Below are 23,642 nucleotides of genomic sequence, written 5' to 3'. Positions count from 1 at the left end.
CCCTTGTTTGCCACGTTCTGGTTTTGTTGATCACTGTTGTTCATGTCTTGCTGCTTTTTGCCTCACTTGCCCCCCTTTTGTTTGTCTCATTTTGTTAATAAATCTGCTTGCTTTGACTCCATCTCTGCGAATGTTTGCCCCTCTGTGTCTGGCCTAGCACGCCATGACAAATATCAATAAATCAATCAATCATTGCAAAAAAAAAAAAAAAACATAACTTAAGTACTATGTTCTGCCAGTACTATAGTACTACCGATAAGTTAATCCCAAAGTGCTTCTTAAGGTGGATTTTGTCTGCAGTTCAGCACACAAAAGCCAGGGGCCACTAATTCTCAGTTAGCGAGTGAAAGGAACTACTGTTCTATAGGCATTGCAAAACAATATAAACAAATGTGATGTGCAAATAGTACATTAAATATGTTATGTTTATTTTTCCAATATGTTACATTCACAAAATATATAGAATACTACTAAAGAATACTACTGAAAAGATGTTTCTTGGGATATGGCTGAGAGGCTTAGACAGCAGCCATTTAATCAGAACAATTTAAGCATATGGTTGCTTCCTTGAATTGACATGGTTAAAACCAATGCTTTTACCAACAAAACATTTTTTTTTGAGGGTGTTGAAAATAACTTTTGTATATAATCATTTAACCATTGTCTTTACTAAAGACCCCTTAAAGAATCCATTTTAAGGGTACCTTAACAGTTTGTACAAATTCTGAAAATAACTGAGAAGCATGACCAATCAAAAACTGCACTTTGAAAAATATCAATATTTTGGAGTAATACTACAATACTACACTTCACTAGATGATTCAATTGATTCATTCCTACAAATGTCCTTGATATTGTTCCAAAATGTCACCACAAAACATGCACAACACTGAAAATAGGAAAAAGGATTGGGAGACATCCTTCTGTTTGTCTTTGTGTTTGTTTTGTTCCTTAGACAGCCTCAGTGCATTCAAATTCCAATGTCCTTATCTACCTGCTTATGCAACATTTTGAAGACTGACATTTAATCAGTATTCCCACATAATGGCTAGTGTTGTCTAACAAGTCAATAATCACAGCTTAATTGCAGTGCAAATACCTTTCCAATGAATGTGAGTGAGGGTATTAGTCAGCGGCAGGCGGCTGGGGGTGCAGAGTTAAAGTTCCAAAGACGTGACATTAAGCTTGTCTGACATTTAGGCTAGGCAATAAAGCTCCCGGAAGAAATATGCTATTGTAGAGACACATTATGGGATGTTGAAATTATATTGCTTATGGGCAGCATATTAGTGACTCCATTATTGCTGGTCAATTTGGTTCTTTCAGAGGCTGCATCCAGCTGCAACTCATGACTGTGTTGCGAAACACAGTTCTAACAGCATCATAAAGTTCGCCGATGATACAACTGTGCTGGGTCTCATCAGCAAAGGCGACGAGTCAGCATACAGAGAGGAGGTGCAGCAGCTGACAGACTGGTGTACAGTCAACAACCTTCACTGGAATGTAGAGAAGACCAAGGAAATGGTTGTTGACTTCAGGAAATCAAGACCGGACCACTCTCCGCTTAACATCAACGGCTCCTCTGTGGAGATCGTTAAGAGCACCAAGTTCCTTGGTGTCCACCTAGCGGAGAACCTCACCTGGTCCCTGAACACCAGCTCTACAGCCAAGAAAGCCCAACAGCGTCTCTACTTCCTCCGGAAGCTGAGAAAGGCCCGTCTCCCTCCACCCATCCTCACCCTCTTCTATAGGGGAACCATAGAGAGCATCCTAAGCAGCTGCATCACTGCCTGGTTTGGGACCTGCACAGCCTCTGACCGCAAGTCCCTCCAACGCATTGTGAGGACAGCTGAGAAGATCATCGGAGTCTCTCTCCCCTCCGTCATGGACATTTACACCACCCGCTGCATCCGCAAAGCAACCAGCATTGTGGATGACTTCACCCACCCTTCACACAGACTGTTCTCCCTCCTGCCATCAGGAAGAAGGTACCGCAGCATCCGGTCCAACACGACCAGACTCTGCAACAGCTTCTTCCCCCAAGCCATCAGACTCCTCAACACAACTCAACTTCCGAACTGATATCTTTCTGGTACATGTACACTCTCCCTCTCTCTCTCTCTTTCCAACCATTTTACCCCAGATAACATGGGAAGCATTTTTTGCACAAGCATTTGCACTAATAACTTTACTACCTCACTGGACTCTATTTATTGCACATTGCACAATTTGCACACTACCGTCATTATTTATTATTCTCTGGTCTGTACTGTGTTGTGTTGTCTGTCCGCACTTGTTTGTTTGTGTTGCACTTGTGTCTTGTATGCACTGTCTATGTTGCACCATGGTCCTGGAGGAACGTTGTTTCGTTTCACTGTGTACTCTGTATGTAGTTGAAATGACAATAAAACCCACTTGACTTGACTTGACTTGACTTGACTTGACTTGAAACGCTTGCTACTAATCCTGTGTGATTGTTTCCAACCCCTGAAGAATGTGCAAGAGGAACAGGAGGAATTAAGTGAACAAGCACAAATGGGGAAACCAGGACAGCTGATCCACTTCAGTGTCATCAGATCACTTGTAAGCACACCCGCAATACATCCACTCAACTCATGCCTTTCATCTAGATTATATTTGGATATTGCTCATGCATATTCACATGCAGATATAAACACACCCAAGATGCATTTAAAGCAGATTCAGATCCTCAGATCTTCTTCAGGAATTGGTCTTAGATGCAATTTAGCCAGATTTTAAACCAGTATAAATCTCTTGTTGTGTTTGGCAGACGATTCAGTGTGCTTCGGATCATTAAACCTTTCTTTTCCTTCTCCATGATCAATTTAATCGGGGTTTCTGTCCAAAGAATTTTGTTCCAGAATCTGGTGCTGTTCTCAAGTGTTACTTTTATGAATGTATCGTTTCCGTATTGACTTTGACAATGATACACTTACCTCCATAGTTTTTTTTTTTTTTTTTTTTTGTTTTTTTTTGGTGTGGCTGAGCTCGCCATTGCATTACTTCTTTTAAACAATGTACCAAATTGTTGATTTGTCTATTCCTAAAGTAATGGCAGTTTAGTTTCAAGCTTGGCTTCATTTACTCACTTTTTCAGTTCTAATGCAGAGTTCTAATGCAATGCAAATTCAACAGTTGACCTCAACTCATTCTTTAAATTATTTTAGAGCATGTGAAATTGGAGGGACCATGTACAAAGTCTAGAATTCCCAAACAATTGGAGATACAACATTTTTGTCATCCCTCCATAACGTACATCCCTTCATGGCCACAATGTCACAAAAGTCATCAAACAGTTTAATGAACATGACCAGTTTTCCACAGTTCAGTGTTCTGCAGCTCTACACTGAATCAAAATGTGGTTACTCCTCTTATTTACATTTCTACTTCAGAATATAGCTCAGTAAATGTTGATTCATCATGCTGCACAAGGTGATACCCAACATACTGTATGGGAAAGCCTGACATAAAGAAGCGCTAAAACTTCCTTTCATGCAAATAGCAAATAACAAATAAGGCAATATTGTTAAACAGAGCAGTTAATATTCATGTTTATTAATTTATATAACATTTCTGTTTTTGGCCCCATCTTTTGGGCGTGAAACTTTGTGATTTATGCCACATAACTTAAAAAATAAATAAGTATTGTTCATTACTGTCTCAATATTTTTGTGGCGATTCATTTGCGTATTCCGATGCCTCACATAGCAATGTCTGTCTATACATTCTAATAGTTAATGCTTTTCTGAAAAGGTGAATGGTGAATTAGTGGTAAGTCACCTAAAAAGAATTGGTTGCTTTTTCACCATTGTATATGAAGAGATTCAGTGAGGTCACATATTCTGTCAGAATTAGTGACCCCTACGTCAAGGCCCATCTGTCCACACTATTCTTAAAAGCTTTGTTGACTAAAAAGGTAAAGGGATGGTATGTCACCTGAAAAGATTTGGTAGGACTATATTTCATAGAGATGCAGCAATGTCACATATTCTGGTGGCAGCTGTCAGAATTGGTGACCCCTATGTCAAAGACCACCTGTTCACTCCAGTTATGATTTTTTTTTTTATTATTGAAAAGGTGAAGGAATGGAAAGTCACCCCAAAATAGTAGGTTGTTATTTTACCGTTGTATGTGGAGATTGAGTCACCCGTTGATGGCAGCTGTCAGAATTGGTGACCCCTATGCCAAGACCCACCTGTCTACTCCACTCATGAAGTCTTTTTTGCCTGAAAAAGTGAAGGGATGGTAAATCACCTCACAATATTAGGTTGTTATTTCACCACTGCATGTGGAGATTGAGTAAAGTCACATATTCTGATGGCAGCTGGTTTTTCTGGTGTAGATATTGCCTGTTTTTAACAGCTATTCATACTAAACAAGCTTTGGACTCAGCAGCCCTGTTTCTAGCTATTTTGTTTTTTACAATTGAATTCTTTACATTAAAATTTATTTAAACATTGTAATTACTTTTTTTGGTTCACCTGGTTTAGGTTTTACAGTCTTCGATATCTTTACATCAGGAGATTAGCATGCTAACTAGCTAATTGTGAAGCATATGACTTAGGTTTCTAATAGTCACAGTTTTTACGTTGCTGTTGTCATTGTTAGTGAGGTGTGTTATTTAATAAATTTATATTAAGCAAAATTATGTGTTTGTCTTGAGGAATTTGGCAGAATTATAGTCAAGAAAACTACCCATGTGATTTCCATGGCACAGTATGTCAGGAAAATCAAATGAAAACAGTATTTACTACAATAGCAATCCCTACACTACAGAAAATCTGGTTGAAAGAAGTGGTTCCTAGTGGTCCCCAATATTTTGAGACATTGTTTTTATAAACTTTACTTAATATACACACTTTAAATATATTAGGAGTATACATTGACATTTTGTGCTAAATATATTACCTAGTATTCTCCAATATATCACAGTATATTTCTGTTGCGAAAGGCTGAAGTTTAAATCACAATCCTTCTGCAATTCCATCCATGCTTCTAATGATTGGCTGGTCTTGCAAACTACTAATGAAGTACAATGTTCATTTCTTCACTAATAGAAATAATAAGACTGGCTGTTCTAGGATTGTGGCCTCCAATATGGATTCATTTACTCAACTAAAGGGTCTCAATCAGTGGAACTCAATAGGCAGACTCTGGTCTGGGTCCGGAATGCAATTTATTACGAGTTGACTACAAAGCCTCAGAGACGGAGGAAAATCTCTTTCTCCAATTTATCCAAATCTTTGCACACTGCCCTTTCATTTTGTGTTATCATGAAGCTTTCAAAACTATTTCCATGACAACAAAAAGTATGTCTGCAAGACATACTGCACAAATTGCTAGTGATACATTGAAAATGCCAAAAATGTTGAAATGTTAAAAACAGCTTTAACCTGACTTGTTGTGTAGGGTTTTATCAGTAAGACCTCTTTTAAATTAAACTGTAGCTCAACCTGCTTACCACTTCTGTACAAACTGGTGGGGCTATTCTCAGATAACAGCAGTACATTACACTTAAGTGACTGCAGAAGACATACAGCAATATTTGGTGGGGCAGACACAGAGGTTTTAGTTCGCACAGTAAGGCACATACTAAATGCTAAAGTTCTCCATGCCCAAACACCTCTACTTGACTCAAAAGCAATAAATAGTCTGCTCAAATCACATAAATAAGCCACAAAAATTGTGGGATATATATATATGTGGTGTCTATCCCACATATATCCAAATGTTTAAGCTAAGTGAACTTTGTGATCAACTGCTAAAGAAGAATTGCTCCGACGTTGGCTTTAATGATATTTCACATATTGACTCTGTGTTGCTTCAATAATATACAGTGGGTTTTTGTGTAGAATACAACCTATTTAAGTAAAATAACTTTCCCATTGGCACCACCTATTTGCATTCTGGGTGTGTCTTCCCATCTTCACTCACCATCGGTGTGGTCACTATCTCCAGGCTACCTTATGGAATGCTGCAGTAACCATTCATTCACTAAAACAGAACTATGGGAAAATGGGAGTTGTTAATAAGTCATGTCATTTCCAGTAAAATAAAATCCAGTTTTCAAAACTGGATTTTATTTTTTCCATTGGCTCCTGGCACCACCCATTTGCATACTGAGTGTATCTTCCCAACTTCACTTCACTTCACCTCCACCTTGTCACTATCCCCAGGCTACCTTTCCTTATATTTTCAGTTGCAGCCTAGATGAGCCTTTCATTGTCTGTTTTTACTTTGCTGACTGCTGTTTTATTTTAGTACTCTTCTAGTGCATTAATCATAAGTGTGTCAAGAAGTGTACTTGAGTGACTTGTAGCCTAAGTGATATTAGTTTACTTGAGTGTACTTCTTTTCACTAGGGTGCTTACAGTGAAGCATGTGGCAGTGGCTATGTGATGCTTTGAGGCTGTTTTGTGTCCACTGGCACTGGAATACTGTAATGTCTGCAGGGCAAGATGGATTTAATCAAGTGTCAGGAGAAAATGTCATGTTTTTTGAAGCTTGGGCATCATTTCACCTTCCAATAGAACAACAATCCCAAGTATACCTTAAAGTCTGCCTTCAGATTCATGAGGAGGCAGGTGGTCAAGTGCTTAAGTGTCTGCAAAAGACTTTCATTAAAAGTAAGTGGAAAACTGTGTCCATAAACCCTTGGATCACTAAGAGGAAAAATAATTACCAAAAGAGTTTTTAGCCTAGATTTGAAGATTGAGACAGTGTCTGAGTCCCGAACATCATCTGAAAGGTTATTCCAGAGTTGGGGAGCTTTATAAGAAAAGTCTCTTTCCCAGCTGAGGCTTTCTGAGTTTTTGGAACAACTAAAAACATTATTCCATGATCTAAGTAATCTAGATGGTCCATGATATGTAATGAAATCTTGTAGGTTCTCAGGAGCAAAGGCATGTATGGGATTATATGTTAATAGAAGAATTTTATAGGTCACCAATATGAGTAAATCACAAAACCTTCCCATTGGCTCATGGCACCAACTATTTGCATATTTCCCACTTTCACTCACCATTAGTGTGGTCACTCTCCCCAGGCTACCTCCCACTATATGTTCACTTGCAGTTCTTCCAATAGCACAATAATTTTAAGTACATTTTAGAGTCTACCTCCAGATTGCTAAACTGCCAAAGATAATCTGCTCTGGTGTTGAACTGAATCATTTCTCACTTATTGACTCTGTGCTGCTTCAATAATTTACAGTGGGTTTATGTGTGAAATAAAATCAATTTAAGTAAAACTTTTCAATTGGCTCTTTGCACCACCTATTTGCATACTCTTCCCACCTTTACTCACCATCAGTATTGTCACTATCCCCAGGCTACCTTCCCCTATGTTTCAGTTACAGCCTACATAATCTTTTTGCTGTCTTTTTGTTGCTGACTGTTGGTTTATTGCAGTACTCTTCAAGTGTATTAATCGTAAGTTTTGCAAGAAATACACTTTAGTGACCTGTAACATAAGTGATATTAGTTTAGTTGAGTGTACTTCTTTTCACTACGGTGCTTACAGTGAAGCATGTAGCAGTGGCTATGTCATGCTTTGAGGCTGCTTTGTGTCCACTGGCACTGGAATACTGCAGGCCAAGACAGATTCAATCAACTGTCAGGAAATCCTAAGAGAGAATATGTCATGTTTTCTGTGAGGAGACTGAAGCTTGGGCATCATTTTACCTTCCAATAGAACAATAATCCCAAGCATACCATAAAGTCTGCCTTCAGATTCATGAGGAGGCAGGTGGTCATACTAATATTATATTAGTATATATACTAATATTTGTATAATTATGCTGTAAATATACTAGCAAAATGATCAACTTAACTATAATATTTTTAAAATACATTCAGTTGATGCTTACATTAAATGCAAGTAAATGTTGCTTAAAAATATTGTATTGTTTACATTTTTATGAATACATTTTATTAACTTAAACATTTGAATTTAATATACTTCTTAAATACTTGTTTTCAAATAGACTTTTGGACATTTTTGCAAAATTGTGTCAAAAACAGCTGCTACATTACATTACTGCTACATTTGACGTGTCACATAAAATGATGTAAGTAAACTGTAATACCAAAAGTTGTTTCTACCTATTTGAAGTAAAGTCTGTTGTGCATAGAACTGGATCTATGTGTACGTTTCTGTAATTGGTCCTTCAGTACAATACAGGACAATAATTGAATGCATGCTTTAGAGTCTTTATCCAGATTCATGAGGAGGCAGGTGGTCAAAGTGCTTTAGTCACTGCAAAAGATCTGCAGCAAGATTTCTTAGGAGCAGACAGAGTTTTAGTTTAACTACATTTCAGTAAAACCCACAACTTTCCCATTGTCTCCTGGCACCACTTATTTGCATTCCTACTTCACTCACCAACAGTCTGAAGTCACTCTCACCAGGCTACCTTACCCTATGTGTACGTTTGCATCAGTGGTTTACCTGTGCCCAAACAACTCCTTCTCTAACTCAACAGCAATAAATTGTCTGCTCAGAATCATATGAGTTAACCACATATTGTGGGTACTTTCTATATCTGGTATCTAACCCACATACAACCTAAAGAGTTTGAGTTAGGAGAACATTTGTAATACAAAGATAAACTGCTCTGATTTTGGATTAACCATTTCTCAAATTCTGACTATGTTCTGTATTGACTATGCTGCTTCAATAATATACAGTGAGTTTGTGTGTCTCACAACATTGCCATTGGCTCCTGGCACCTCCTATTTGCATTCTGGGTGTGTCTTTCCTACTTCACTCACCATCAGTGTGAAATCAACCTTTACAGGCTACCTTCCCCTATTTGTTCTTGTGTTGCTTGTATAGTTATTGTTGTTGTTTAGCTTTACTGAAAAAGGTGTTATCTCAAACTGAAGCTGGAGTACTTATATAAAGATGTGAAGTTTTGGTCTTTCCACTTCTGGTAAGAATAGGTTCTAGGACTGGAAACTGCGAGTTCCAAAGTGTGCAAGTGAAAATATATTTTAATTATGTTTTAGTAATTCAGTTAGTATGTGTAATCTGTTTTAACTTTTTAATAGTAGTTTATTATTAAATTAATTAATTAATTAATTATTAATTTGAATAATAAATTTTGTACAATAAAAGTATAAGAAGTGTAAAACTATTTGTTCCATTGTAGTACTCTTTAACTGCATTAATCATTAGTGTGGCAACAAGTCCGCTTTAGTGCACTGTAGCATAATTGAAATTAGTTTATTTGAGTCTACTGAATTTTCACTAGGGTGCCTACAGGCCTCCATGGTCATACACTTCTCCTGACTCAAAAGCAATAAATAACAAATCCCCGGACGGGTGCTAAGGGAGTGCGTCGATCAGATTTCGGAGGTCCCGGCAGACATTTTCAATGTCTCCCTCATCCAGGCAGCTGTTCCCACCTGCCTGAAGACTGCCACCATCATCCCGGTCCCCAAGAGTTCCACAGTGATAGGTCTGAATGACTACTAGCCAATAGCCCTCACGCCGATACTCACAAAATGCTTTAAAAGACTGGTTATGTCCCACATCAAAGCCACCGTCGACTTCCCTGTGGATCCACACCAGTATGCTTACAGGTAGAACCGAGCCACATATAACTCAACTGTTTAAGTTAGGTGAACATTTGCAAAGAACTGCTAAAGATAATCTGCTCTGATGTTGGATTTAGTTTTCATTTCTCACATATTGACTCTGCTTCTATAATAAACAGTGGATTTGTGTGTGAATTACAACCATTTTGAGTAAAACTCGCAACTTCCCCATTGGCTCCTGGCACCACCTATTTGCATACAGGGTGTGTCTTTTCACCTTTACTCACCAGTACTGTGGTCAATCTCCTCAGGCTATCTTTCCTTCTTTATGGGCTTGTAGCTGTTTGTTCTCTGTGTTAATGGCTGTAAGAACATGTTTGTGTGTGTTTTTTTAAGTCCGTGTTTTTAAAAATGAAAATTGTTAATTTTGTTAAATTGTTAATGCCGTAAGAGTAAGAGTGAACACACTCGGTATAGAGCAGTGATGCTGTTGTAATGTGTGTTAAATCAATTTTAATTTAACTTTAACTTTACTGTATGTAAAATATTTATTCACATCCTTATGCAGCAGTTTAATCAAATTAAAATAGTTCAGTGTTAGTACAGTTAAGTGCAGTTAACCCAAAATAGACTTATATTTAATCATTTCTCACTATTTTTTTGTGTTTGTTTGTGTAAAACAAACAATTTAAGTAAAACTCACAAATTTTCCAGGCTCAGGGCACCACCCATTTGCATTCTGGGTGTGTCTTCCCACATCCACTCACCATCAGTGTGGTCACTCTCCCCATGTTTTCATTTATAGTATATGTAGTCTTGAAGCTGTACAGTGTTGGGTTTGGTGACTGTAGGAGCAAGTTCTTGCTTTTCTGTTAATAAGTTTGTGGTTGGGTGCTGCAGTGTTCAGTCATGCATTGAAACAGAACAATGCTGTCATGTCACTTCCAGTGAGAGCGAAATCCAGGGCTGGAAGCTGGATTAAGTGTCTTTATCACGATGCCCTGAATTTGCTTTGCTTCTTTTGGTACTGAAAACTTGCCGTGTGTGCAGGGCAAGATGAATTCTGTCTGGGGCAGTGGTGGCTCAGCGGTTAGAGCGCCGGGATATTGATAACAGGGTTGTGGGTTCGATTCCCGGGCTCGGCAAGCTGCCACTGTTGGGCCCTTGAGCAAGGCCCTTTACCCTCTCTGCTCCCTGGGCGCTGGAGTTGGCTGCCCACCGCTCTGGGTGTGTGTTCACTACCAGATGGGTTAAATGCGGAGGACACATTTCGCTGTACAGTGTACACTGTACAGTGACAAATACGTGCACCTTTACCTTTACCTTAAGAAAGTATCAGGAAATCCTAGGAGAAAATATCCTGCTTTCTGTAAGTAAGCTGAAGCTTGGGTATAATTGAACCTTCCAATAGAACAATTATCCCAAGACCTTAAAGTCTGCCTCGAGATTCATGAGGAGACAGGTGGTCAAAAATGCTTAATTAACTGCAATAGATTTTGAGCAAAATGTGGTAGGGGCAGAAACTGAGGTTTTAGTTTACGCAGTAAGGCTCTAACTAAATTCTTACGATCTCCATGCCCATACACATTGTCTGACTCAAAAGCAATAAATAGTCTGATCAAATACTGATCAAATTGGCCATATTGTGGGATCTGTATATGCGGTATCTATCCCACATATAACTCAAGTGGTGAAGTTCTGCGAATTTCACTTTAGGTTAAAGTGCACTTAATGCAATAAAAGTAATGCCTTTACAAAAAGGAAGTATAATAAAGGCTAAAATTGTTCCGTTTTGTACTCTTTAAGTGCATTAATCATTAGTGTGGCATAATAGATTAGTATGCTTGAGTCCACATTTTACAGTAGGGTGCCTACATTGAAGCATGGCAGTGGCTTGGTGATGCTTTTGCACTGGAAACCTTAGCAGACTCTAAGCCTGATTCTGCCTCCAGATTAATGAGGAGGCAGGTTGGGAAAAGTCACAACTTTCCCAATGGCTCTTGTCACCACCTTTTTGCATACTGGGTGTGTCTTCCCATCTTTACTCACCATCAGTGTGTTCACTCTCCCTATCCTACCTTCTTTATGTGTATGTTTATGGAATTTTACACTAGACACCTTAGCAGACTCTAAGCCTGATTCTGCCTCCAGATTCACAAGAAGGCAGGCTCTAAGGCTGCTTTGCTTCCTCTGGCACTAAAAATCTCCAGCATGTGAGACGGATTGAATCAAGTATCGGGAAATCCTAGGAGAAAATGTCTTGCTTTCTGCGAGGAGGCTGAAGTTTGGGCATCATTGGTCCTTCTAATTATAAGCAGACCTTAGAGTCTACCTCCAGATTCATGAGGAGGCAGGTGGTCAAAAGTGCCTAAGTGACTGCAAAAGACGTGCAGCAAGATTTGGTAGGGGGGGAACTGCTAAAGATAAACTGCTCTGATGTTGGATTTAATCATTTCTCACACATTGATTCAGCTGACTCTTGTTGACTTATTGTGTGTGAAATACAACCAATTTGAGTAAAACTTACAACTTTCCAACTGGCTCCTGCCACCACCTAATTGCATTCTGGTTGTGTCTTCCCACTTTTACTCACCATCAGTGTGTTCACTCTTCCCAGGCTACCTCCCCATATGTGTAAATTTATGTCATTGGTCCTTTCTATAGGGGTATAATCTAAAGCATTCTTCAAAGTCTTCATCCAGATTTGTGAGCAGGCAGATAGTCAAAGTGCTTAAGTCACTGCAAAAAAATCAGCAGCAAGATTTCTTTGGAGCAGCACTGAAATTTTAGTTCACACAGTGAACTCACAACTTTCCCATTGTATCTTGGTACCACCTCTTTGCATACTGAGTATGTCTTTCCTCCTTCACTAACCATCAGTTTGAAGTCACTTTCCCGAGCTACCTTCCAATATTTGTTCATGTGCAATCCGTATAGATTTGTAGCTATCTGGCTTTACTCTTAAGGGCTGTAAGAGCATGGCTACTACTTTCTCTTCTGGTCACTCCCAAATTAAAGCTTAGGTATGCCATCAATGTATATAAAATATCTTAGCACTTCCAGAGAGAAAGAAATACAGAACAGACGACTGGACTGAGTGTCTTAATGACATTGTACTTAAATACCATTGTACATTATTGTACTTGGTACTATTGTACATTGTACTGTATATTACAGTAATGCAGTTGTAATGTGTATTAAATGTGTTTTAATTTCACTTTAACTTTACAGTAAAGTACACCTAACACAAATAAAGTTATGCTTTCATAGTATAATGTTGGTATAATAAGTAACAACCTTCCAATTGACTCATGGCACCACCTATTTGCATACTGGGTATGTCTTCCCACCTTCACTCACCATCAGGGTGGTCACTATCCCCAGGCTACCTCCCCCTATATGTTCAATCTTCTGTCCTTTCAATAGGACCATAATGCCAAGCATACCTTAGAGTGTTCTTCAAGGTTTAGGAGGTGGTAGGTGGTCAAAAGGCAAAATCTTGTAGGGACAGACAGTGAAGTTTTAGTTTGCACAGTAAGACACCTTCTGAATGTCTCAAAAGCAATAGATAGTTTGCTCAAAATGAGCAGACAAAATAAGCCACAGAAATTGTGGGGTCTACATATGTGATATCTATCCCACATCCATCTCAACTTTTTAGGTGAACGTTTGTGATCAAAGATAATCTGCTCTGATGTTGAGTTTAATAATTTCTCACATATTGACTTTGTACTGCTTCAATAATATGCAGTCATTTTGTGTGAGGAGTTGTGTGAGGAGTGAAGCTGTTGTAATGTGTTAAATCTGTTTATTTTCACTTTAACTTGTGTAATGTACATAAAATATTTCTCCCCAGGCTACCTTCCTTTATGCATTTACTTGTAGTTTGGAAGTTTACTGGCCCTGATGTTAATGGCTGTGAGAGAAAGTTTTGAATTGATTGATTGAATGCTGCAGTTACCACTTGTGCATTAAAGCAGAGCTATGCTATCATTGTTTAAGAAGATGGTAATTGGTAATAAGTCATGTAATTTCTAGTGAGAATAAAATTCAGTGCTGGAAACTGGATCGAGTGGCTTGAAGGCGTGAAAAGGGTGTATCTGAAATGTTCTATAAATATACAATATACGTTATATACAGTTAAAGTGTGTATTAATTTTGTTTTCACTTTACTTTAACTTTACATTATGTAAAATGTAACATATGCAGCAGTATCTGTCAACATAAAGTTTTAGTACAGTTTAGTACAGTTACGTACAGTTAACTCGGAATTATGTTTTATGGGATTCAGATCTGTGGATCAGTGGTATGTCTCGAGGAGGAAGAATGAAACATACACTGAAAAGAACACCCTGCCCTTGTGTCTACTTAAGTCTACTTAATTGTATGTAAAACATACTAAGAATTGTCTATGTATGCTGTAAATATACCAGCAAAATTATCTACTTACTTAATTACCTACATTAACCACATGTATTTTATGCTTACACTGAGGTTTTAGTTTACACAGTAAGAAACAGACTAAATGCTGAAGCTCACTATGCCCATTCACCTCTACTGGCTCAAAAACAATGTGTGGTCTAATCACAACCATTTAAATAAGCCACATGAATTGTGGTATCTATCCCACATATAACTTAAGTGTTTCAGTTAGGTGAATGTTTGTGATGAGCTGCTAAATACAAACTGATCCGATGTTTGATCATTTCTCACATATTGATTTAGTAACTCCAACAATTGTTTGCTTCAATTTGAGTAAAACTCACAACTTTCCCATTGGCTCCTGGCATCACCTATTTGCATTCTGGGTGTTTTTCCACCTCCACTTACCATCAGTGTGGTCACTCTCCCCAGGCCATCTCCATCTTTCCTATGTTAACATTTGCATCATTAGTCTTCATTAGTCTTCATTAGTCTTTTTCTGAAGGTTCATGAGGAGGCACGTGGTCAAGGTGCTTAAGTCACTGCAAAAAATCTACAGCAAGAATTCTTAGGGGCAGACACTAAGGTTTTAGTTTATACTGTAAGGCACATTGAAAATGCTGAAGGTCTCCGTGCCCCATTCACCTCTACTGGCTCAAAAACAATACACCACAGAAGTTGTGGGATCTATCACACAAATAACTCAAGTGTTTGATTTAGGTGAATGTTTTTGATGAACTGCTGCTCTTATTGACTCTGTGACGCTTCAATAATACTAATTTGAGTAAAACTCAACTTTCCTATTGGCTCTTCACACCACCTATTTGCATACTGGGTGTGTCTGTACAATGAAAGTACAATAAGTATAGAAATGCAACTAAACCGCTCATAATTTAAAAAATATATAATATAATTTAGATTTTTATAATTAATATACAATTACAATTATGGCATTTAGCTGACGCTCTTATCCAGAGTGACTTGTATTACAGAGGTGGGCCAATGTAGCATTAGGAGTCTCTCCCAAGGACTCTTATTGGTATTGTGCAGCATAGTCACCCACTGGAAACCTTTGCAGACTCTAGGCCTGATTTTGCTTCCAGATTTATGAAGAGGCAGGTGGCCAAAAGTTGCTATCTATCTTTCCCATGTGTTCACTTATAATGAATATAGTCTTGAAACAGCACAGTGTTAATTTTGCTAACTGTAAGAGCAAGTTGTTGCTTTTCTGTTGATAGGTTTGTGGCTGCATGTTGGCTGAATGCTGCAGTGTTTACTCATGCATTAAAACAGAACAATGCTGTTTTATTACTTCCAGTAAGAGTGCAATCCAGGACTGGAAGCTGGATTAAATGTCTTAATGATGATGTATTTAATATATATTTATAGTACATTTCCTATACACTCAGTGTATAATAGTGATGCAGTTGTCCATATTAAATGTGTTTAATTTCCCTTTAACTTTACAGTATGTAAAATATTTTTTACTTACAGATGCAGCACCATATGTAAACTTAAACTAGTTCAGGTTCAGTACAGTTAAGTACACATAACCCTATTAAATGAATGCTTTTGTTTTATCTCTGCATGTTAAAAAAATAATAATTTGTACTGAAGTGGTTGTTCCATTTAATCAAGTATCAGGAAATCTTAGAAGAAAATGTCATGCTTTCTGTGAGGTGGCTTAAGCTTGGGCATTATTGGACCTTCCAGCCTGCCTCCAGATTCATAAGAAGAGAGGTGGTCAAATGTATTTAAGCAACTGCTTTGGTAGAGGTTTTAGGTTGCGCAAAAAGGCATACTAAACTCTGAATGTCTCCATGCCCATACACTTCAAATTGCTCGGCTAACTCAAAAACTCTGCTGCTTCAATGAGTAAATCAGAAAACTTTCCTATTGGCTCATGGCACCATCTATTTGCATACTGGGTGTTTCTTCCCACCTTCACTCACCATCAGTATGGTCACTCTCCTCAGACTACCTTCTACTACGTGTTCAACTACAGTCTGTGTTGACTTATAGCTGGGTTTTATATGTTGTATAGGTGTTGATGGCTGTATGAGCAGGATTGTGTTTTCTTTGCTATCAGTGATTAAGAAGATGGAAATATTTAGTGTGCCATGTCTCTATCAGTGAGATTTGATGGGGGTAAACACTAAGGTTTTAGGTTGCACAGTAAAGCACATACTGAATGCTGATGGTCTCCATGCCTATACAGCTCTCCTAACTCAAAAGCAATACACTGTCTGTTCTAAACCATATAAATAAGCCACAAAAAAATATAGATCAGCATTATATCTGCACGAGGATTAATTTATTAATCCTCTGCACAAGGATACATTAATTTTATGCTTACATCAAATGCAACAAAACTGCTCACACTTTAAAAGAATATAATATAGTATATATTTTTATAATTACTATACATTTACATTTGTGGCATTTTGCTGATGCTCTTATCCAAAGCGATGTATGTAGTGTTAGTCTTGCCCAAGCAGTCTTATTGCACAGCATAGTCACCCAAACCGGGAATCAAACCCCAGTTTCCCACATAATGTGGTAGCTCACTGGCAGGTAGTGGTATTATCTGTTGCTCCACACCAATTTACTATGAATTATACATTTAGTGGGTTTGTGTGTGAAATACAACCAATATGAGAAAAACTCAACTTTCCCATTGGCTCCTGGCACATTCTATTTGCATACTGGGTGTATCTTCCCACCTTCACTCACCATCAGTGGGGTCACTCTCCCCAGGCTACCTTCCTCTATGTATTTAGTTGTAGCCTATATTGTTTTGGAAGTTTGCTTTCTTTGCTTTTTCTGTTGATGAGTGTGACTGCATGTTGTCTGAATGCTGTAGTAACTGCTTATTCACTGAAGCAGGGCTATGCGATCACTGTTCATGAAGATGGGAATTGTTAATAAGTCATGTTGAATTAAATCCAGGATTGGAAACTTAATTGAGTGTCTTAATAGCAATGTATATAATGTATATTTATAGAATATTTCTGGTACACTTGTTTCACTTTAACTTTACAGTATGTAAAATATTTATTCACATTCAAATGCAGCAGTATATATTAACTTCAAATAGGTACTTTTTAGTACAGTTAACTATAGTTAACACAAAGTTATGCTTTGTGGAATTCAGTTCCAGATTCATAAGTAAGTAGGCAGTCAAAAGGACTTAAATGACTGTCTATCCTCAGTAGTAATGGCTGTAAGTAAATGTTCCTGTTTTTTAAACTATTAGGATTTTTTTAAATGGAAATTGTTAATATGCCATGTATCTTGCAGTAAGACCGAAATCCAAGGCGGGAAACTGGTTTGTCTGTCTTATTCTTAGGCATTTTAAATATGTTTATAGTATGTGTCTAACACACTCTGTGAAGTACAGTAAAGCTGTAACATGTGTTAAATCTTTTTTAATTTCATTTTAACTTTACAGTATGCAAAATATTTATTCACATACATATGCAGCAGTTTCTGTCAACTTAATAGTTCAATGTTAGTACAGTTAAGTGCAATTAGTTATTATTTTCATACAATTAAAGTATGATAAGTACAAAACTAGTTCTATTTTAGCACTCTTTAAGTGCTTTAAGCATTAGTATATAACTCAACTGTTTAGGTGAATGTTTTGATGAACTGCTAAAGATCTGCTCTGATGTTGGATTTAATAATTTCCCACATAACAACTCTGTGCTGCTTCAATAATATAGAGTGAGTTTGTGTGTGGAATACAACCAATTTGAGTAAAACTCAACAACTTTCCCATTGGCTCTTGACACCACCTATTTGCATACTGGGTGTGTCTTACTACCTTTACTCACCATCTGTGTGTTCCCTCTCCCCAGGCTACCTTCCCCTAAGTGTTGAGTTGCAGTTTAAATTGGCTGTGTGTTCCTGGTGTTGATGGCTGTAAGAGCAAGTTCATATGTTCTGTGCTATCAGTGTTTTTGAAGATGGGAGTTGGTAGTTTGTCACCTATACACCTCTAATGATTTAAAAGCAATAAACATTCTGCTTAAAACCGCAACAATTAGCCACAGAAATGTGGGATTCAGTTTTGTGTGATGTGTTTGCATGAGGAAAAATAAAATGTATGCTGAAATGAACACCCTGCCCTAGTGACAAAAGGTGCACTTTTTATATTTAAAACATACCAAGACTCAAGTGTTTGAGTTAAATGTTTGTAATCAACTGCTAAAGAATTAAATCAAATTAAATCAATTTTTATTTGTATAGTGCTGTTTACAACTGATGTTATCACAAAGCAGTTTTACAGCTTTACACAATCAGTAATTAGTAAACAGACAATAAATCAACAATCTAAGAAGACATGAAAATCTAAGACCCCCAGTGAGCAGCCAAAGGCGACAGTGGCAAGAAAAAAACTCCCTCAGAGCTGCAGGAAGAAACCTTCGGAGGAATCAAGACTCACAAGTGGGACCTATTGTCCTCTGGTCAGCACTATTTATAAATTATTGATAACAATCACCATACCACCAAGACTGTTTTACTGCTCAGGTGCTGCTCAACATAATCTTAATATATAATACATAATCTTAATATGTCTGTAATATAACTTAATATAATCATAGTAGTGATAATCAGAGTAATGGGAGTAATGATAGTTAATGGTTACATAATTTGTAGTGGCAGATTGTTAAGAGTCTGTTGTTTTGTTTTTTTTTTGTTTTTTTAACATGGTTATAAAACAGGTAGCAGTGGCAGGAGGGTATGCAGCTGGTCTGGCATGGTGGTGGTGGGGGAGCCTGGTGGTCGGACTGCTGGGTGGCAGCAGGTCTGATGCAGGTAGAGGGAATCCCAGTGGTCAGCCTTCTAACAGGTTGGTGCGGATGAGTAGACAGCCATTTACTCTGAGAAGGTAAAGAGATATAGTTAGTTCTGAATGGATTTATGGAGAGCAAAGAATGTTGAGCGGAAATAGAGTGTGGCTGACAACTCCGGCAGATCTGACTATAACAGCCTAATTAAAAGGAGAGAGCCTTGAGAGCACCTTGAGACACTGGCATCCATCTGCTCCACTGTCCACAAACCTGAGTAATTACATGCAAGCAGTGAGACGACAGCTCAAGCATCCCAGTATACTACAGTTGCCTGTGTCCTTGAACCCCTGGATCTGCAACCTTTATCTAAGGGGAAACATTATTTACCAAAAGCTAAACTAAACAGATGAGGTTTTAGCATAGATTTAAACATTTAGACTAAGTCCCGAACATTATCTGGAAGGTTATTCCAAAGTTGGGGGCTTTATAATAAAAGAATCCTCCCCCTGCTAAGGCGTTCTGAATTTTGGGAACTACTAAAAAACCAAAACCCTGAGATATAAGTGATCTTGTTGGCTTATAATATGTAATGCGATCTTGCAGGTTCTCAGGAGTGAGGCCGTGTATGTTAATAGAAGAATTTTATAGTCAACCAATATAAGTAAATCAGACAGCTTTCCCATTGGCTCATAGCACCACCTATTTGCATACTGGGTATGTTTTCCCATCTTCACTCACCATCAGTGTGGTAACTCTCCCCAGGCTACCTTCCCCAATGTGTACAGTTGCATCATTGGTTCTCCCAATAGGATAATGAATCCAGATAACTTAGAGTCTGCATGAGTAGGCAGGTGGTCAAAAGTGCACTTAATTGTATTTAAAATATACTACAATTTGTCTAAGTAAGCTGTAAATATACTAGGACAATTTACTCTAATTTAATCTACTTACTTAAAATATATTAAAAGTACATTACTTTCATGCTTACATCAAATGCATCAAGTAAACTGCTCACACTTAAATATACAATATATTTGTTTATTAATATGTTACTATGAAGTATACTTTTAGATAAAATGTAAACATGATTTAAAATACTTCTTAAATGCTTGTTTTGTACATTTTTGTGAAAGCATATTAAAAACAGCTGTTACAGTAATTCACTTAAAGCACACTTGCTGTGATTCCCAAAAGTTTTCTCTAGCCAATGAAATAAAGTCTGTTGTACATAAAACTAGATCTATCCAACATGTAACTCAAGTGTTTGAGTTAAGTGAATGTTTGTGATGAACTGCTAAAGATAAACTGCTCGTATGTTGGATTTAATCATTTCTCATTTATTGACTTGATTGATTTGCTGCTTCAGTAATATACAGTGGGTTTGTGTGTGAAATACAACCAATTGACGAAAATCACACAACGTTCCCATTGGCTCCTGGCACCACCTATTTGCTACAGTGACCACTTGTGTGTTAAAGCAGAGCTATGCTGTCATTGCTTAAAAAGATGGTAACTGTTATTAAGTCATGTAATAAAACCCAGTGCTGGAAACTGGATTGAGTGGCTTATTGGGAACTTATATAATGTATATTTATAGAACATTTCTGATGCATTCAAAAGCAGTTAAAATGTGTATTAAATTTGTTTTCATTTCACTTTAAGTATGTAAATTAATATACAGTGGGTTTGTGTGTGGAATACAACCAATTTAAGTAAAACAACTTTCCCATTGGCTCCTGGCACCACCTACTTGCAAAATGGGTGTGTCTTTCCACCTGCACTCACCATCACTGTGAATTTATTCTCCCCAGGCTACCTTCCCCTATGTGTACACATGTGTCATTGGTCAAGATGTAAGCGATCAAAAATCTTTCAGTGTTTGATTTCATGTGAACCCAAGCATGTTAATGAACTGGTAATCATTTTACATGAGAAATGGGCTGTTATTCAACTTGTCCATGGCAAGTGATTTTCGTACTTAGTACTTTTGCTGTTTTGCCTTCTTGCAAATGTGATGCATAGCCAGACACCAGCTTCCCGAAGAATCTTAATTACTCATGAAGCTGGTGTCTGGTTATGCATCATGTTTGCAGGAGGTCATAATAACAAAAGGGTGCTCCAGTACACTTCTCCTGAAAAGGTTCAATAAATGAAAACTAAACAATAAAAATCTAACACTAAAACTAAAAAAGTGGAATTCTGTGTTGAACAGTGTTGAATTTGATTGGATCACTGCAAACAGCTGAACATTTGTAAATGTTCTTTATGACCTAATTTTCAATGGGGATTGAAGAATTTGATTGCAACTGTACATGCAACTGTTCCCTGTTAAAGCAACTCCATCTAAACATATAACTCAATTGTTTGAGTTAAATGAATGTTTTTGATGAACTGCTAAAGATAAACTGCTCTGATGTTGGATATAATAATTTCTCACATTTCTCACATATTGACTGTTGTCACATATTGGCTGTGGATAAAGCAATACACAGTTCTGACAATGCACAACTGAATGTCAATGTTAGATTTTATGCTAAAGGAAAGTTGGAGTTTTGGATGACTACTGACGGAACACCATTCATGATTGGGGGAGAGAGATAGGGGATTGGTGCAGATTTCGAAAAATGACCTGTGTACTCTTCTGATAGAGGTCAGTGAGTGATAAGGTTAAATGTCACACCAAGATCATTGCTCGGCAGTTTGTGTATTTCATGCAGTATGAAGAAAAAATGGAAGCTGATTTGATTCTTAATCATCCCAGTCAGAAATGTCACACATTTCTAAAAGCGGAAGCACAGGAGGTCTGTTCAAATGGATTGAGGCTCCAAGGAAACCTTGCTCAGCAGGACGCTTACTGTGCTTTTGTCATTTTCTGGACAAAGATGGTGCCTATAGCAAAGGTTTCACATTCTTACCTTGCTTGCCTCAACATACATCTCTGACATACGCATACTTTACCTATGAATATTGTGAAGACCTCCAGATAATAAAGCAGATACACAAAGAGATCTATCTCAGCACAAATATAGCTAAATTGGCCTGCACATGTCTGAAGGCACTTGGAACTGTTTAGTGCAAAACATCAATAAAGCGTATTCTCAGAGAAAACATACTTATTTAGATGAGCGGAAATGTTTGGAATATACATAATTGCCCTGATGTCACTGGTACCATATATGATTACTGTAGTAGCCATACAGAAATGTCAGCAGTCGTCATTGTGTCTATTAGTCAATATTTTTGTAATGATTACTAAACTACTAAATATTCTTCTTCTGCACACTGGCATTAGTTTATGTACACTATATAAAAAGACACATATGCATGGCACATATGCCATGTCTTTGGAAGCTTCTGATAGGTTTATTGGCAACATCTGAGTTCATTAGAGACACATCTGTGGATGTATTTTAAGGCACATCTGAAACACACTGCTTCTTCGTGTAACATCATGGGAAGGAAATCAGCCAAGATATCAGGAAGTGAATTCCTGATAAGTCTGGCTCATCCTTGGGTGCAATTTCCAGATGCCTGAAGGTGCCTTGTTCATCTGTACAAACAACTATACGCAAGTACAAACAAGATGGAAATGTCCAGCCATCATACCGCTCAGTAAGGAGACAGGTTCTGTGTCCCAGAGATAAGCATGCTTTGGTCTGAAATGTCCATATCAAGAAAAAAAGCAAAAGACCTTGAGAAGATGCTAGCTGAAGCTGGTAAGAGTGTGTCATTATCAACAGTGAAACAAGTACTGTATCCACATGGGCTAAAAGACCACTCTGCCAGGAAGAAGCCATTACTCCAAAGGAAACATAAAAAAGGCAGATTAATGTCTGAAAATGCACACAGGGACAAAGACCTTAATATTTGGAGACATATCCTGTGGTCTGACGAAACTAAATTGAACTGTTTTGCCATAATGACATTTGTTACGCTTGGTGGAAAAAGGGGGAAGCTTACAAGCCTGAGAACAGCATCCCAACTGTGAAACACGGGGGTGGCAGCATCATGTTGTGGGGTTGTTTTGCTGCAGGAGGAACTGGTGCACTTCACAAAATAAATGGCATCATGAGGACAGAACATTATGTGGAAATACTGAAGCAACATCTCAAGGCACCAGCCAGGAAGTTAAAGCTTGGGTGCAAATGGGTCTTCCAAATGGACAATGAGACAAAGCATGCTGCTACTAGGGATAACAGTAAAGTCATGTTTTGGAGTGGCCATCACAAAGCCCTGATCTCAATCCTATGGAGAATTTATGGGCAAAGCTGAAAAGGTTGTGTGCGAGCAAGGCGGACCACAAACATAGCTCAGTGACACCAGTTATGTCAGGAGGAATGGTACAAAATTCCTGCCAACTATTGTGAGAAGCTTGTGGAAGGATATCCCAAAATTTTGACCCAAGTCGTATGACTTGTATTTGTATTTGATATTTGATACCATTGCCCCTAAACTGTATAGTTTAGGGGCAATGGTATCAAATACTAATTAAATGTATTTAAACTGTTGACTGAAGAAATAATAAAAAAAATTCCCTCTCTCGTTATTCTAGCATTTAGCAAATAGAAATCATTTTGTGATCCAAAATGACCTAAAACAGGAAATGTTTATTCTGATTTCATGTTAGACAGTAAGAAAAAAAATGCATATGTGTCTTTTTTTACAGTGTATGTAAACTTCTGGGTTCAACTGTATATGTGTGGCTTTGAATCAAACACACAGTGCAACATAAAAGCACAGTTCTCATATGCGTGCATGTGATGAGGTCAACTTGTCAGCTATTTCTCTGTGTTTCCCTGCACAACAGATTCATGCCTTACCCTGTTTCCGTGATCTGATCACTAGCATTATGCTTGGTCACCAT

This window comes from Salminus brasiliensis, chromosome 25, assembly GCF_030463535.1.
Source record: "Salminus brasiliensis chromosome 25, fSalBra1.hap2, whole genome shotgun sequence".
Classification (NCBI taxonomy): domain Eukaryota; kingdom Metazoa; phylum Chordata; class Actinopteri; order Characiformes; family Bryconidae; genus Salminus; species Salminus brasiliensis.
Note: the sequence above shows the minus strand (reverse complement) of the source record.